This window comes from Papio anubis, chromosome 15 (assembly GCF_008728515.1).
Source record: "Papio anubis isolate 15944 chromosome 15, Panubis1.0, whole genome shotgun sequence".
NCBI classification, from domain to species: domain Eukaryota; kingdom Metazoa; phylum Chordata; class Mammalia; order Primates; family Cercopithecidae; genus Papio; species Papio anubis.
The window spans coordinates 20,899,067-20,916,037 of NC_044990.1; the positions used below are offsets into that span (position 1 = coordinate 20,899,067).

General features: G+C 39.6%; 1 long non-coding RNA gene across 6 annotated transcripts in view; it reads left to right on the forward strand.

Annotated features, from left to right (window-relative positions):
• The window catches only part of LOC110741680, a 165,423-nt gene that overhangs the window by 57,852 nt on the left and 90,600 nt on the right, over positions 1–16,971 (forward strand). Inside the window, exon 5 of one of the 6 annotated variants that reach the window (XR_004178685.1) lies at positions 10,665–10,788. The exons of the other annotated variants lie outside the window; for them this stretch is intronic. This is a non-coding gene — a long non-coding RNA (uncharacterized LOC110741680). The remainder of the gene's footprint in view (positions 1–10,664; positions 10,789–16,971) is intronic. 6 annotated transcript variants of the gene reach the window in all.

The window sequence follows — 16,971 nt, forward strand, 5'->3', positions numbered from 1 at the left end:
GTGTTGGTCCTGTGGGTGCACAGAAGATGAGAATTAAGGTTTGGGAAACTCTGCCTAGATTTCAGAGGATGTATGGAAATGCCCAGATGTCCAGGCAAAGGTGTGCTGCAGGGGTGGAGCCCTAATGGAGAACCTCTGCTAGTGCAGTGTGGAAGGGAAATGTGGGGTTGAAGCCCCCACAATAACTTGCTTTTGAGGACTAACTTGCTTTTGAGTCCCCACTGGAGTGGAGCACTATCTAGTTTAGCTGTGAGAAAAGGACCACCATCCTCAAGATCCCAGAATGGTAGATCCACTGACAGCTTGCATTACATGCCTGGAAAAGCTGCAGATGCTCCATGTCAGCCTTGAAAGTGGCTGGGATGGGGGACTGTATCCTGCAAAGCTACAGAGGCAGAACTGCCCAAGACCATGGGAGCCCACCTCTTGCATCAGCATGATCCAGATGTGAGATATGGAGTTAAAGGAGATAATTTTGGAGTTTTAAGATTTAATGACTTCCCTGTTTGATTTCAGACTTGCATGGGGTCTCTAACCCCTTTGTTTTGGTCAATTTCTCCCATTTGGAATGGGAGCATTTATTCAATGCCTATGTCCCCATTGTATATTACAAGGAACTATCTTGCTTGTGATTTTACAGGCTTCCTTTATCCATCCTTTGGAACAGATTGCTTTACAGTCAAATTCCACAAGATGTGTAAAGAACATCTGGTACCAGTTCTACTGAAACTTTCCAAAAAATTGAGAAGGAGGTACTTCTCCTTAACTCATTCAATAAAGCCAGCATTACCCTGATACCAAAACCTGGCAAAGACATAATGAAAAAAGGAAACTACAGGTCAATATCCCTGATGAACATGGACACAAAAATTCTCAACAAAATATTAGCAAACTGAATCCAGCAGCATGTTAAAAAAGAATTCACCATGATCAAGTAGGCTTCATTTCGGGGATGCAAGTTTGGTTAAAAATATGCAGAAGGAACTTCCTTGTTTCAGATGAGACTTTAGACTTGAACTTTTGAATTAATGTTGGAATGCATTAAGACATATTGGGAAGGCGTGATTGGTTTTGAAATGTGAGGACATGAGATTTGAGAGGGACCAGGGGTGAAATGATATGGTTAGCTTTGTGTCCCCACCCAAATCTCATCTTGAATTATAATCCTCACATGTCAAGGGAGAGACCTAATGGGAGGTGACTGAATCATGGGGGTGGTTTCCTTCGTGCTGTTCTCATGATAGTGAGTGAGTTCTCATAAGATCTGATGGTTTTACAGGGGGCTCTTCCCCCTTCACTCACCCCTCTCTCTCTCCTGCTGCCATGTAAGACGTGCATCTTCCCCTTCTGCCATGATTGTAAGTTTCCTGAGGCCAACCCAACCATACAGAAATGAGTCAATTAAACCTCTTTTCTATATAAATTGCCCAGTCTTGGGTAGTATCTTTATAGCAGTGTGAGAATGGACTAATACACTTGCTTCTACAAAACACGCTTGAGTACATAGCCTACAGACCCTATAAAACAACTACACAGTAGAAACTACAAAAGCAACCAGCTAACGACTTCATGATAGGTTCAGTATCTCATATATCAATATGAACATTGAATGTAAATGGTCTAAACACCCCACTTAAAAGGAACAGAGTGGCAAGTTGGGTAAGAAAAACAAGAACTATCTTTCTGCTGTTTTCAAGAGACCCACCTCACATGTAACTACACCCATAGGCTCAGCAATAAGGACTAGGGAAAGATCTATCATGCAGACAGAAAACAAAAAGAGGTAAAGATAAAATAGACTTTAAACCAGTAATAGTAAAAAAGGATAGAGAAGGGCATTACATAATAATAAAGAGTTCAATTCAACAAGAAGACTTAACTATCCTAAATATATATGCATCCAATATTGAAGCACACAGTTTCCAAAAGTAAATACTTCTGACCTACAAAAAGGCTTGAACAGCCACACAATAATATTCAGGGGCTGCAACACCCCACTGACAGCATTAGACAGATCATTCAGGCATAAAAGTAACAAAGAAATTTGGGACTTAAACTTGACATATGACTAACTGGACATAATAGACATCTACAGAATTCTCCACCCATCAACCACAGAATATAAATTCTTCTCATCTGCACATGGAACATGCTCCAAGATTGACTACAGGCTTGGCCATAAAAATGTCTGAATAATTTTTTAAAAATCTAAATTATACCAAGCACACTCTTGGATCACAGTGGAATAAAAATAGAAATATATATCAAGATCTTTCAAAATCACACAATTACATGGAAATTAAACAACTTGCTCCTGAATGACTTTTGAATAAACAACAAAATTAGGGCAGAAATCAAAAAATTATTTCAAATAAATAAAAACAGTGACACAACATACCAAAACCTCTGGGATGCAGAAAAAGCAGTGTTAAGAGGAAGGTTTACAGTGATAAGTGCTTACCTTAAAAAGTTAGAAAGATCTCAAAGTAATAATCTACCGTCACACCTAGAGGAACTAGGAAAACAAGAACAAGCCAACTCCAAAGCTAGCAGAAGAAAAGAAGTAACAAAAATCAGAGCAGAACAGAATGAAACTGATACCCAAAAATCCATATAAAGAGTCAATGAAAACAAAAGTCAGATTTTGAAAGGATAAACGAAATTGAGAGACCACTAGATAGATTAACAAAGAGAGACAATCCAAATAAGCACAGTTAGAAACAAGAAAAGTGACATCATAACCAATTGCACAGAAATACAAATGATCCACAGTGACTATTATGAGTACCTCTATGCACAAAAACTAGAAAATATAGAGGAAATAGATAAGTTCCTGGAAACATACAGCCTCCCAATATTGAATCAGGAAGAAAATGAAATGCTGAACCCACCAATATTGAGTTCTGAAATTGAATCAGTAAAAAAACTTACCAACCAAAAAAGCCCTAGAACAGATGTATTCACAGTCAAATTCCACAAGATGTATAAAGAAGAGCTGGTACCAATTCTACTGAAACTTTCCAAAAAATTGAGAAAGATGGACTTTTCCCTAACTCATTCAGTAAAGCCAGCATCACCATGATAGCAAAACCTGGCAAAGACACAATGAAAAAGGAAACTACAGGTCAACACTCCTGATGAACATAGACACAAAAATTCTCAGCAAAATATTAGCAAAGTGAATCGAGCAGCACATAAAAAAAGAATTTGCCATGATTAAGTAGGCTTCATTTCTGGGATGCAAGGTTGGTTAAACATATACAAATCAATAAATGTGATTCATCACACAAACAGACCTAAAAAACCAAAACCACATGATCATCTCAATACATGCAGAAAAGGCTTCTGGTAGAATCCAACATCCCTTCAAGATAAAAACCATTAAAAAACTGAGAATTGATGGAACATACCCACAACAATGAGCCATCTATAGTAAACCCACAGCCAACATTATACTGAATGGACAAAAGCTGGAAGTGTTACCCCTGAGAGCTGGAAAAAGACAAGCATGACCACTGTCACCACTCCTGTTCAGTACAGCACTGGAAGTTCTAGCCAGAGCAACCAGGCAAAAGAAACATATAAAAATCATTCAAATAGGAAAAAAGTCATCAAACTATCTGTCTTTACTGATGATATGACTATACCTGCAGCACCTTGAAGACTCTGCTGGAAGGTTCTTGGAACCGTAAACAGCTTCAGTAAAGATTCAGAATACAAAATCAATGTACAAAAATCAGTAGCATTTCTATACATCAGTAACACTCAAGAACCAAATCAAGAATGAAATCCTATTTACAATAGCCATACACAAAAATAAAATACCTAAAGGTACATCTAACTGAGGAGGTGAAAGATTTTTGCAAGGAGAACTGTAAAACACTGCAGAAAGAAATCATAAATGACACAAACAAATGACAAAACATTCCATGCTCATGGATTGGAAGAACCAATATTGTTAAAATGGCCATACTGCCCAAAGCAATCTACATATTCAACACTATTCCTATTGAACTACCAATGTCATTTTTCATAGATGAGAAAAACTTTTAAAATTCATGTGGAATCAAAAAGGAGCCTGAATAGCCAAAGCAATACTGAGCAAAAGACAAAGCTGAAAGCGTTACATTACCCACGTCAAACTGTAAGACTACAGTAACCAAAATAGCATGGTGCTGGTACAAAAACAGACACATAGACCAATGGAACAGAAGGGAGAATCCAGAAATAAAGCCACAAACCTACAACCATCTGATCTTGACAGGGCTGACAAAAACAAGCAATGGGGAAAGGACTACCTGTTTGGTAAGTGGTGCTGAGATAACTGGCCAGCCATAGGCAGAAGAATGAAACTAGACCCCTAGGTACAAAATTAACTCAAGATGGATTGAAGATTTAAATGTAAGACCCCAAACAATAAGAATCCTAGAAGAAAACCTAAGAAACACCATTTTGGACATTGGCTTTAGAAAAGAATTTATGGCAACATCCTCAAAAACAATTGCAACAAAAACAAAAATTGACAAGTGGGATCTATTTAAACTAGAGAGCTTCTACAAGATGAAACTATCAACAGAGTAAACAGACAACCTACAGAATGGGAGAAAATATTTGTAAACTATGCACCGACAAAGATCTAATATCCAGAACCAATAAGGAACTTGATTCAAGAAGCAAAAAACAAATAGTCTCCTTAAAAAATTGACAAAATGGTTGCTCTTCTTGAGCAGTATGTTTGTGGTTTCTCCATATTTCCTGAATTTGAATGTTGGCCTGTGTTGCTAGGTTGGAGAAGTTCTCCTGGATAATAGCCTGAAGAGTGTTTTCCAACTTGATTCCATTCTCCCCGTCACTTTCAGGTACACCAATCAAACATAGGTTTGGTTTTTCCACATAGTCCCATATTTCTTGGAGGCTTTGTTCATTCCTTTTCATTCTTTTTTCTCTAATCTTGTCTTCATACTTTATTTCAATATGTTGATCTTCAATCTCTGATATCCTTTCTTCTGCTTGATCGATTCAGCTATTGATACTTGTGTATGCTTCATGAAATTCTCGTGCTGTGTTTTTCAGTTCCATCAGGTCATTTATGTTCTTCTCTAAACTGGTTATTCTAGTTAGCAATTCCTCTAACCTTTTCTCAAGGTTCTTAGCTTCCTTGCATTGGGTTAGAACATGCTCCTTTAGCTCGGAGGAGTTTGTTATTACCCACCTTCTGAAGCCTACTTCTGTCAATTCGTCAAACTAATTCTCCATCCAGTTTTGTTCCCTGGCTGGCGGGGAGTTGTGATCCTTTGGAGAAGAGGTGTTCTGGGTTTTGGAATTTTCAGCCTTTCTGCGCTGGTTTTTCCTCAACTTCATGGATTTATCTACTTTTGGTCTTTGATGTTGGTGACCTTCAGATGGAGTTTTTGTGTGGACGTAGTTTTTGTTAATGTTGATGCTATTCCTTTCTGTTTGTTAGTTTTCCTTCTAACAGTGAAACCCCTCTGCTGCAGATCTGCTGGAGTTTGCTGGAGGTCCACTCCTGACCCTTTGTGCCTGGGTATCACAGGCAAAGGCTGCAGAACAGCAAAGATTGCTGTCTGTTCCTTCCTTTGGAAGCTTTGTCCCAGAGAAGCACCCACCTGATGCCAGCCAGAGCTCTCCTGTATGAGGTGTCTGTTGACCCCTGCTGGGAGGTGTCTCCCAGTCAGAAGGCACGGGGTCAGGGACTCACTTGAGGAGGCAGTCTGTCCCTTAGCAGAGCTCAAGCGCTGTGCTGGGAGATCTGTTTTCTTCAGAGCTGGCACGCAGGAACGTTTTAGTCTGCTGAAGCTGCGCCCACAGCTGCCCTTTCCTCCAGGTGCTCTGTCCCAGGGAAATGGGAGTTTTATCTATAAGCCCCTGACTGGGGCTGCTGGCTTTCTTTCAGAGATGCCCTGCCCAGAGGGGAGGAATCTAGAGAGGCAGTCTGGCTACAGTGGCTTTGTGGCACTGCAGTGGGCTCTGCCCAGTCTGAACTTTCAGGTGGCTTTATTTACACTGTGAGGGGAAAACCGCCTACTCAAGCCTCAGTAATGGCAGATGCCCCTTCCCCCACCAAGCTCCAGCATCCCAGGTTAACTTCAGACTGCTGTGCTGGCAGCGAGAATTTCAAGCCAGTGGATCTTAGCTTGCCGGGCTCTGTGGGGATGGGATCCACTGAGCAAGACCACTTGGCTCCCTGGCTTCAGCCCCCTATCCAGGGGAGTAAACGGTTCTGTCTCGCTGGTGTTCCAGGCGCCACTGGGGGTGTGAAAAAAAAACTCCTGCAGCTAGCTTGGGGTCTGCCCAAACATGACCGCCCAGTTTTGTGCTTGAAAAACAGGGCCCTGCTGGTGTAGGCACCTGAGGGAATCTCCTGGTCTGTGGGTTGCGAAGACCATGGGAAAAACGTAGTATCTGGGCCAGAGTGCACTGTTCCTCGTGGCACAGTGCCTCATGGCTTCGCTTGGAACTCCCTCCCTGACTCCTTGTGCTTCCTGGGTGAGGCGATGTGCCACCCTGGTCCTGCTGGCCCTCCGTGGGGTGCACACACTGTCTAACCTGTCCCAATGAGATGAGCCCACTACTGGAGTTGGAAATGCAGCAATCACTCACCTTCTGTGTTGATCTCACTGGGAGCTGTAGACTGGAGCTGTTTCTATTTGGCCATCTCAGCCACCGCCCATTGCAGTATTTTTAATTCCAAAGCTGTAAACAATGTAAATAGCCCAAAACAGAGTTGTGATTAATATAACTATTCTGTGGCATCATTAAAAATCATGTAAGGACATGGGTCAGTGCTCACAGTATACTTAGAGGGAAACTATAAGGTTAAAAACAATGTATGAATTATGATCCCACTTACTTTTAAGCACATATACATTAATTTATTTAAAAAAGAAAAAGTATTCCAAAATGTTAAATATGTCATAATTTCTGGATGATTCCAGTCCAAGTAATTTTTATCTGCTTTATATTATTATTATTATTTTGAGATGGAGTGTTAATCTTGTTACCCAGGCTAGAGTGCAGTGGTAAGATCTCAGCTCACTACAACCTCCACCTCCCAGATTCAAGGGATTCTCCTGCCTTGGCCTCGTGAGTAGCTGAGATTACAGGTGCTGGCCACCACACCTGGCTAATTTTCATATTTTTAGTAGAGATGGGGTTTTGCCATGTTGGTCAGGCTGGTCTTGAACTCCTGAACTCAAGTGATCCTCCCACCTCAACCTCCCAAAGTGCTGGGATTACAGGCGTGAGCCACTGTGGCTGGCCTATTTTTCTGTATTTTACAAAATGTTTGGAATCACTATATATTACTTTTAGAATTAGGAAAAAGAGGATCCTTTTTTTTTTTCTTAATTTTTAAGTTCCAACCAGCCAAACACCGCTAAAGAGCTAGTTGTGTTCTGTAACTCTGCAACAGGCTAATGGGTTACAATGGTTAAGTCAGTCTGTGTGGGGCTAGGTTTTCCTGTTCATCATGAAGAGAAGTAAATGTCTCTGTCTCCATCATAGCTAAAGTAAGAGAGCTTCTACTGAGGCTCCTAGTCTTCCACGCTGTTTGGCTTCTCTAACTCCCCTGGATAAGGGACAATTTTCCCCTCCCAAAGCCTTTGCTCTCCATCTTCTTCCTGGACCAGGCAGACAGAAAGAAAACACGCATGCCTGCTGCCCATTCACCTCTGAGGTTGTCTTAAAGGCGGAGGGCACCACCACCCAGCCACCTTCACTGCAAGGTAACAGACCAACATGTTCCAGGCAAAAACCCAAGGTCTAGAGAGATTATGTGGTCAGAGTTCTCCTGCGTCTCCAATGCTGCACACTCCCACTTTCCTTTGCTTAAGGAAACCAGGAAACTTTGAGTGAGAAAATGGCATCTGAGAATTTTCTATGATAGTGAATTCAGGTTTCCTACCTACTTTCTTTCCAAGGTAGTGACTAAGTCAATGTTCCAGAACTTGAATTCTAACACACTAGATGTATTCACCCTCATCGGCAAATTCTCATTGGTTACTATTGTGCCCTGCACTGGGCAAAGTCGTACGTATAAAGAAGTGACTGCAGTTTTCCTGCCCTTATGAACTAGAATCAAGGGAAAGTCACATAACACTATGGAAGCATGAACTTCTTGTTGCTAGAATAATATATCTTGGGAATTTCCAGCTTTTTATTTTAAGTCTCCCTGTGCTATAAGTAAAAAAGAATGGCCAGAAGAACCTGTTTTATTGTACAAAATTAACATTTAAAAACTTTTGTGTATTCTCCGCCCCAAATCTCAGTGTTTCAAGAGACTAGAATTTAATTAATGTAGCTATTTAGAGATACAAATCAGCCATTACTGTTCTTTTTTTCATAAGGATATTGAGTTTAATGATATCATTATCTTCACTAGCTTCTAACACTAGAGAACATAAGATTGATCCATTTTCCCCAAAGCTTTTGTGTAGTAAGTTTTTATGTAAGTGGAAAACTTAATGCTAACAGAAACAAATTCAACCACACTTTTAAAATTACAGGATAATTGCTAATTCTGTGGTCATTCATTCCCATGCCATACTCCAACACGGGAAACTATGAGAAATGTAACCACTGGTAAAATTAAACCTGCAATTACAGCACCAATTTCTAGGATATGTTGATTTTTCTCTATTTTGCAACATGTGCACAAATATATAAAATTTTCTCATTTATTTATCATTCATGTTGACCTTTTAAATTCAGAGTCTGTCATATCACGATTAATATACTTAAGAAAGGCTTTTTGTTTTTTGTTTTTTTGAGATGGAGTCTCACTCTGTTGCATAGGCTAGAGTGCAGTGGCACTATCTTGGCTCACTGCAGCCTCTGCCTCCCAGGTTCAAGTGATTCTCCTGCCTCAGCCTCCCAAGTAGCTAGGATTACAGGCACCTTCCACCATGCCCAGCTAATTTTTGTATTTTTAGTAGAGACAGGGTTTCACCATGTTGGCCAGGCTGGTCTCGAACTCCTGACTTCAAGTGATCAGCTTACCTCATCCTCCCAAAGTGCTGGGATTACAGGTGTGAGGCACCGCACCCAGCCTTAAGACAGGTTTGGATACTGCTTATAGTCTTCTTTATTAGTTAAATTTTTAAATTGTCATCAAAGTCAAGGGCAATAATATACTCGGTGAATTAGCATAAGCTACCTTTGAAAATATGAATCAGAAAAAAAAAGAAACAGGCATGTAGCAAATCCATGCTTTATTCTAATCCACCATCCTTCTAGATAATGATAATCTTTGTCACCTAGCATTTGGATCAGTCTCCCTATTTGCAATAAAGTCTCAATGCACCTCGTATCTTTACTAATATCTACCATCGACTTCCAGAACTTTTTCTAAGTACCCTCTATTTCTCTCATCCCCTACCCTCAGCCTTTCCTAGTTCTTGGAACAGTGCATCCAATGCTTCACTGTACCCTAATCTAGAATTATTCACACAACTCCCACATTTTCCTCATTGGTTGAAGCTTTCTCTAACCAGAATCCTCCTTCCATCACCATTAGATGCATCATTAGTTTTTGATCTTTTTCTTTTTCCATGGCCTTAGTAAACTGTTAGTTTGTCATTTTTCATCCAGTTCTACATATGTGTTGTATGCCTCTCTGGAGCAGCGTTTTTGGCCCTAGAGCATCAATTCTATTGGAAGGGGCCCTGGCTAATTCCAGCGACACAACAGCACATCTGGTATATTGGGAGTGGGGACGAGGGCAATTCTAGAAACAGTAAATATTGAGCTCTCAGTGTTTTGCATGTAGTATCTGGATTCAAACCCAGACAGTCTGAATGTAGAGCCAGCACTTTTCACACCGCACTATGCTGTTGTGATGAAGAGGACAGGAAGTAAGATGCAGAAGAGGAGGAGGAGGCAGGAGGTGGAATTCCAGTGGTTAAATCTCTGGATCCAGAAAAGTACTGTAATAGAGTCCTCATTGTGGCACTTCCTGCTATATGGCTGCATATATGGTATATGGGCCACATATATTGATATTAGATAATGATTATCTTTGTCATTATCTAATATCAATATATTGATATTAGATAATGATTATCTTTGTCATTATCTAATATCAATATATTGATATTAGATAATGATTATCTTTGTCATTATCTAATATCAATGTATTGGGCCACATGTATTGAACAAATACAAAGTGTCATGTACCGGGTCGTGTGCTGTGTGCTGCATACTGCCTATTAAGCAAACAGTCGTATGGTCCCTGCTCTTCCACGGCTGGCAGCTTCGTAATCCAGAAAGATAAGGGGACATAGAAGGACATGGAGACAGTGTGGTCTTCTCAGAGGAAGTAATGTCTGATGAGTGGCAGGATGGGTTAGTATTAATTAGATGGGTTAAGGATGGGCTAGTGGGCATCAGAAAGGGGCCAGGAAGGGCATTCCAAGCAAAGGAACTAGCCTGTGCAAAGGCCCCCACCTAATAGGGAAGTGAGGTTTATTGAGACACTACAAGGAAAGAACTCAGCATAGTTCCTGGCACATGGTAATAGCTGATAATGTTTCCAGTGATGACAATGATAAAAATGATGGTTGTGGTGACCAAAGTTGTGATAGAGGAACATATCCTTCTCAAATTATTGCCATTATGGTTTTGTTTTGCTTTGTTTTGTTTTTTAGTGACAAGGTCTTGCTCTGTTACCCAGGCTGGAGTAATCAAAGTTCACTGCATAGTGAAGTAATCAAAGCTCACTGCAGCCTCAACCTCCTGGGCTCAAGTGATTCTCCCACATCAGCCTCCTAGGTAGGTAGCATTATGGCCCTGAGCCACAATTCCTGGCTAATAATTTTTTTAAAAAAATGTTGGTAGAGATGGAGACTTGCTTTGTTGTCCAGGTTGGTCTCAAACACCTAGGCTCAAGTGATACTTCTGCCTTGGCCTCCCAAAGTGCTGAGATTACAGGCATGAGACACCATGCCCATAATCAGCACAGCTGATTAACTGAGATTTATTTTTCCCAGCTTCCATCTCACCCTTTAATGAGGGCATTTTTAAAGATACATTTCCCTAAGGATAGGCAAGAAAGGGAAAAAGAAGAGAACTGGAAGCCCAAATCATGGACGTGTGACTAATCTTTCTTTTATTCGTAAATTTGTTTAAGTGGAGCGTTATAGAGTTAGTTGGTTTAATCTTTACAAATGGAGAAAAGTATAGAGATAATGTGTTGTGTTCATTATAGTATAGGTGATCAGTTTCTCCAGAGAAAAATCTAACTAGAACAATTAGATGAGACATTTACCTAATGATTCAAGTTTCTCAGTAGTAGCAGAACAAAAAACAAAACAAAACAAAACAAAAACAAAAAAGCAATTTTTTTCCAAGGTAAACCAGACCACATCTTTTTCAGAATTACTTCCAAGAGATGAATGTTAATGGCAGTAGGGATTTTGAACAGTTCTAGAGCGTATGGAAATCATGGTCCATGTAGTATTCCTTGTTCATCTTCATATTTACCAGGCAATTCAAATAGATAGATACTTCCTACAAAAACTTCTGAAATGCTACAATAACATATGCCATGAAATATAATTTGCATGGACGATCAAGATCCTATTTACGGCCTTCACCTCTTTTTACAGCTGCTGTACAAATAACAAAGTTCAAAGGATGGCAAATCTAACAGTTATAAACACTGAATTCCCGCACCCAAAAGATTTTCATAAAAGCCAAATAGAAACATAGAGAAAGGTGCGGTTGCTCACTCTCATTTTCCTTTAAGTAGAGTGACTGTTTCCTATTAGACTTCACCTGGTTTGTTTATTTAATGATTCTTCCCAGTAGACTATTATTACCTGAAGGAGTATAAAATAGAAACTACAAGCATGAGTTAGAGAAAACTACAGTCTTCCTACCAGAGCTTGGGGAATAATGAATACTCTAGGAACATTTTTCCACCCAAATCCTGAAATTATGCTCAGAATTGTGGTTCATATGCATAGGTGCACTGTGTCCCCTTTAGGGGAGGAGCCATAGCTTTTTATGGGGTCTTCAATAGAGTCTGTAGCTTCAAAGAATTGTTAAAACACATTGTTCAACAGTGTTTTCCTTTTGCTATACTTTCACTCAGTAACATTTCCACACCTAGAAAGATACTTTAAAAAGGAAACACCTTTGTTTAACTGCTCATAAATTAAGCCCGAGCAACATAATGTACAATAAATATAAAAACAATATGGATGCTAAACAGTGTGGTAAAGTGGTCACCAGTTCGATCATCAGAAAATATCAAGAGGGATCACAGATTAATTGGAATATATAACCCTATTCAATTTTTTTTTCAATTGTTATTTTAAAAGTTTCAAAACCTCAGGGTGTGAGTAGATTATTGTGTGATGTCCTTTTGACAAAATTCTTTTAAGTTGACATGCAGGACAAGAATTTGAGCGCTGTGGAAAAATCACCACATTTGCTGATACTGTCTTTTTTGCAATTGTCATGGTCTGTGAATTTTTGGAGTCATAGTTTCTTTTCCCCCACTTGGTCCTTCTATGTCTTGCTCATTTTTTCCGATGATCCTCATCCTTCAATGGTTATAACCCTAAATATCCTCAAAGGTGGGATGCTATAGATGATAACTGAGTTCATGTCTACCTATAACCAATGATTTATACTGGGGAACTAAACTGGCCATTCTGCAACAACACGAAATGCTGGTTCAGGGGGTGGGCAGTTTGGATGAAGTGATACTATTCACTCATCAGCAGGGACATAATAAATACTTTGAATTCTTTTCCTATAAAAGTAAAAGATTCTACTGAGCTTGTATTACTTATGTGATGTCCTTTTTAAAGATACCTTTTCAGGCACATTATCATTAATGATGCATGTTTATAAAAATAATTTTTTAAAAGGTTGGTTTTTAAAAGAAGAAGGAGGAGGTGGAGCAGGAGAAATAGAAGTAGCAGCAGTAGTTGAGGTGAATCAGAGGCAGAGGAGGAAGAGGAGAAGGAGAAAGAGGTTGGCAAGAGAAGTGAATGTCCAGAGAATTGCTGGTGCAATTTAGCCTTCAAAGAATAAGCTGGGCCAAGAAATACTAGTGTCTTGGAGTAAAATTTTTGTCTTTCTGTCTATTGAGAGGAGAAGACCAAAAATGAAGAAAGAGGCAGGAAGACCCAGCCCTTTCTGTAAGCCTCAGATGGAGTCATCCTGGTGAAGCATTCTGAGGAAACATGGACAGTGCCCCCATAGTGCCAGGCAGTATTTCTCTAAAGCGGAGATTCTGGGAGGAACATTCCCCATCCAAATCCTAAAATTATATTTGAAATGATGCATTCATATGCAGAGATGCGTTTTTTTCTTCTAAGGGGAGGAGACATAGCTTTCTTTAAGATACTCAACATAGTCTATAACCTCAAAAAACATGATGAAACATATTGTTCAAGGCTAGGGATTCCCAGAACCTCTCTTTCTAAAAGCATCCAAGTCGTCCTGCATCTGTCTCCTAAGCCTATTTCCCTAGGGGGAATAACTAACTCCTAAGGGTATTGGAACAACTTTTTCCGGAGGATAAAGCCTAAGTAGCTTGAACCATTGAGTAACTTCAGCCTCCTTAAGCTCATGGGCTAAATTGGTTAACAGCCCAGATTTCAGACGATCTGCCCGGCTATTTATGACCAGTATTCTGTAGTTTTTCATCATCTTCTCCCATTTGCTATGTCATTTGTTACTCACAACACCTTTGTAGTTAAGTAGGACACCTCCAATTAGTTCCCATTTACAGAACAAGAAATTGAGAGAGAAAAAAAGTGACTTGTCCAAGTTCCCAAGTAGCAGCCTGCCAGGCTGAGAATCTAGGCATGGACTCCAGGGAGGGTAAGGCATGTCTGTCTGCAAGGAAGTTAGTCTAAATACAGTTTTGTTGTCATTTTCCTCCAGTGGCAAAATGTTTTAATTCCCCTAACCCAACCCGACACACATTCTTCCACCACACCTTGGCCTTTCCCGGAGAGAAACTGAATCAAAATCACTCAAAGAGAGTCGGTGCTTTTCTCAGACAACAAAGAAATAGCCAGAGCATATCATGCTGCCAGCAAACTCCAGGCACATCAGAAAAGCAAACAAACAAACAATGTTCCTCATTATTTTTGAAGATATATTTTGTTTAGAAGTACAGAGCCAGAAACTGCCTCATAGGGAAAATCATCTCCCTTTTGTAAACATGTATTGTGCACATTAATTTTTAAGAAATATGTTTGTTTACTAGAATCTTCTATAGACAGTTTTATTGGCTCTAATTCCTGTATCTACATTGTTCTTCACATAACTCTGAAATGCACCCACAATGTGCGAAAGATGTACTTCTTTGGGTTTGGACATAGGACTTGCTTTTGCCAACAGAATTAGGCCAAAGTCATACTGTGCTCATTCTGGGCAAAACCACAAAAGCCTTGTGTTTCCTCTCCCCTCTTGTACTTCTGCCATTACCTTGAGGAGACTATGCCAGACTAACCCATTGGTATCAGGAAGGGAAGAACAGACATTTAGGACACACCTGCATCAACCAAGTCACCCCCACTCATCATAGGCTGCATTAGCCAATGCCGAAAAGATACCTCTCTGAAGACGGCATGAAGACCAAACTATCAGCTGTGTTTGTTACAAAGTGAAGTTCTCTTGGCAATAAACCATGTATTTTTTGTCCAAATGCTGCAGATAAGGCAATATTACTTGATCTTGGCTGTTGAGTTTTTGTAAAGAATTTTAGGACTCCTTGGTTCCCTTTCATGAGTTCTTTTTATGTAGGAATGACCAGATGTACCTAAGGAGTTTGGCCCAATTGCTAACTGGACTGTTCACAAGTATCTCATCTTCCACACCCACCCATTGTTCCTATATACATGAAAGTTTGTAATTGGGAAGACAGAAACACAAAGAGAATAAATTACTGAATTGATAAGTAGCCTGTGATAAAAATTTAGATTCCATCGCAATGTCTTGAAAATTCTAAGGAAAAATGATTTGTAACCTGAAGTTCTATAACCAGCTAAACTATTATGCAAGTATATGGGTAGACAAGAACTACCTGAGAGAATCTCTGGGACAGAGCTAAAGCAGTGCTTAGAGGGAAATTTATAGCACTAAATGCCCACAGGAGAAAGTAAGAAAGATCTAAAATTAACACCCTAACACCATAATTGAAAGAACTAGAAAAGCAAAACCAAACAAATTCAAAAGCTAGCAGAAGACAAGAAATAGCTAAGATCAGAGCAGAACTGAAGGAGATAGAGACACGAAAAACCCTTCAAAACATCAGTGAATCCAGGATCTGGTTTTTCGAAAAGATCAACAAAATAGATAGACTGCTAGCCAGAGTAGTAAAGAAGAAAAGAGAGAAGAATCAAATAGACACAATAAAAAATGATAAAAATGATACCACCACTGATCCCACACAAATACAAACTGCCCTCAGAGAATACTATAAATACCTCTACACAAATAAACTAGAAAATCTAGAAGAAATGGATAAATTCCTGGACTCATATGCTCTCCCAAGACTAAACCAGGAAGAAGTCAAAACCCTGAATAGACCAATAACAAGTTCTGGAACTGAGACAGTAATTAATAGGCTACCAACCAAGAAAAGCCCAGAACCAGACAGATTTCCAGCCAGATTGTACCAGAGGTACAAAGAGGAGCTGGTACCATTCCTTCTGAAACTATTCCAAACAATTGAAAAAGAGGGAATCCTCCCTAACTCATTTTATGAGGCCAATATCATCCTGATACCAAAACCTGGCAGAGACATAACAAAAAAAGAAAATTTCAGGCCTATGTTACTGATGTACATCGATGGAAAATCCTCAATAAAATACTGGCAAACTGAATCCAGCAGCACATTAAAAAGCTTATCCACCACGATCAAGTTGGCTTCATCCCTGGGATACAAGGCTGGTTCAACATATGTAAATCAAAAAACATAATCCGTCACATAAACAGAACCAATGACAAAAACCACATGATTATCTCAATAGACGCAGAAAAGACCTATGATAAAATTCAACACCCTTTCATACTAAAAACTCTCAATAAACTAGGTATTGATTGAACATATCTGAAGATAATAAGAGCTATTTATGACAGACCCACAGCTAATATCACATTGAATGGGCAAAAACTAGATGCATTTTTGAAAATCAGCACAAGGCAAGGATACCCTCTTTCAGCACTCCTAATCAATGTATTATTGGAAGTTCTTGCCAGGGCAATCAGGCAAGAGAAAGCAATAAAGGTATTCAAATAGGAAGAGCAAAAGTCAAGTTGTCTCTGTTTGCAGATGACATGATTGTGTATTTAGAAAACCCCATCATCTCAGCCCAAAATCTCCTTAACCTGATAAACAACTTCAGAAAAGTCTCCAGGTACCAAATCAATGTGCAAAAATCACAAGCATTCCTAGACACCAAAAATAGGCAAACAGAGAGCCAGATCATGAGTGAACCCCCATTCACAATTGCTACAAAGAGAATAAAATACCTAGGAATACAACTTACAAGGGATGTGAAGGACCTCTTCAAGGAGGACTACAAACCACTGCTCAAGGAAATCAGAGACGACACAAACGAATGGAAAAACATTCCATACTCACGGATAGGAAGAATCAATATTGTGAAAATGGCCATACTCCCCAAAGTAATTTATACATGCAATGCTATCCCCATCAAGCTACCATTGACTTTCTTCACAGAATTAGAAAAACTACTTTAAATTTCGTGTGGAACCAAAAAAGAGCCCGTATAGCCAAGACAATCCTAAGCAAATGAACAAAGTTGGAGGCATCACACTACCTGACTTCAAACTATACTATGAGGCTACAGTAACCAAAACAGCATGGTACTGGTACCAAAACAGATATATAGACCAATGAAACAGAACAGAGGCCTCAGAAATAGCACTACACATCTACGAGTCAGGAAAGAATAGATGCTG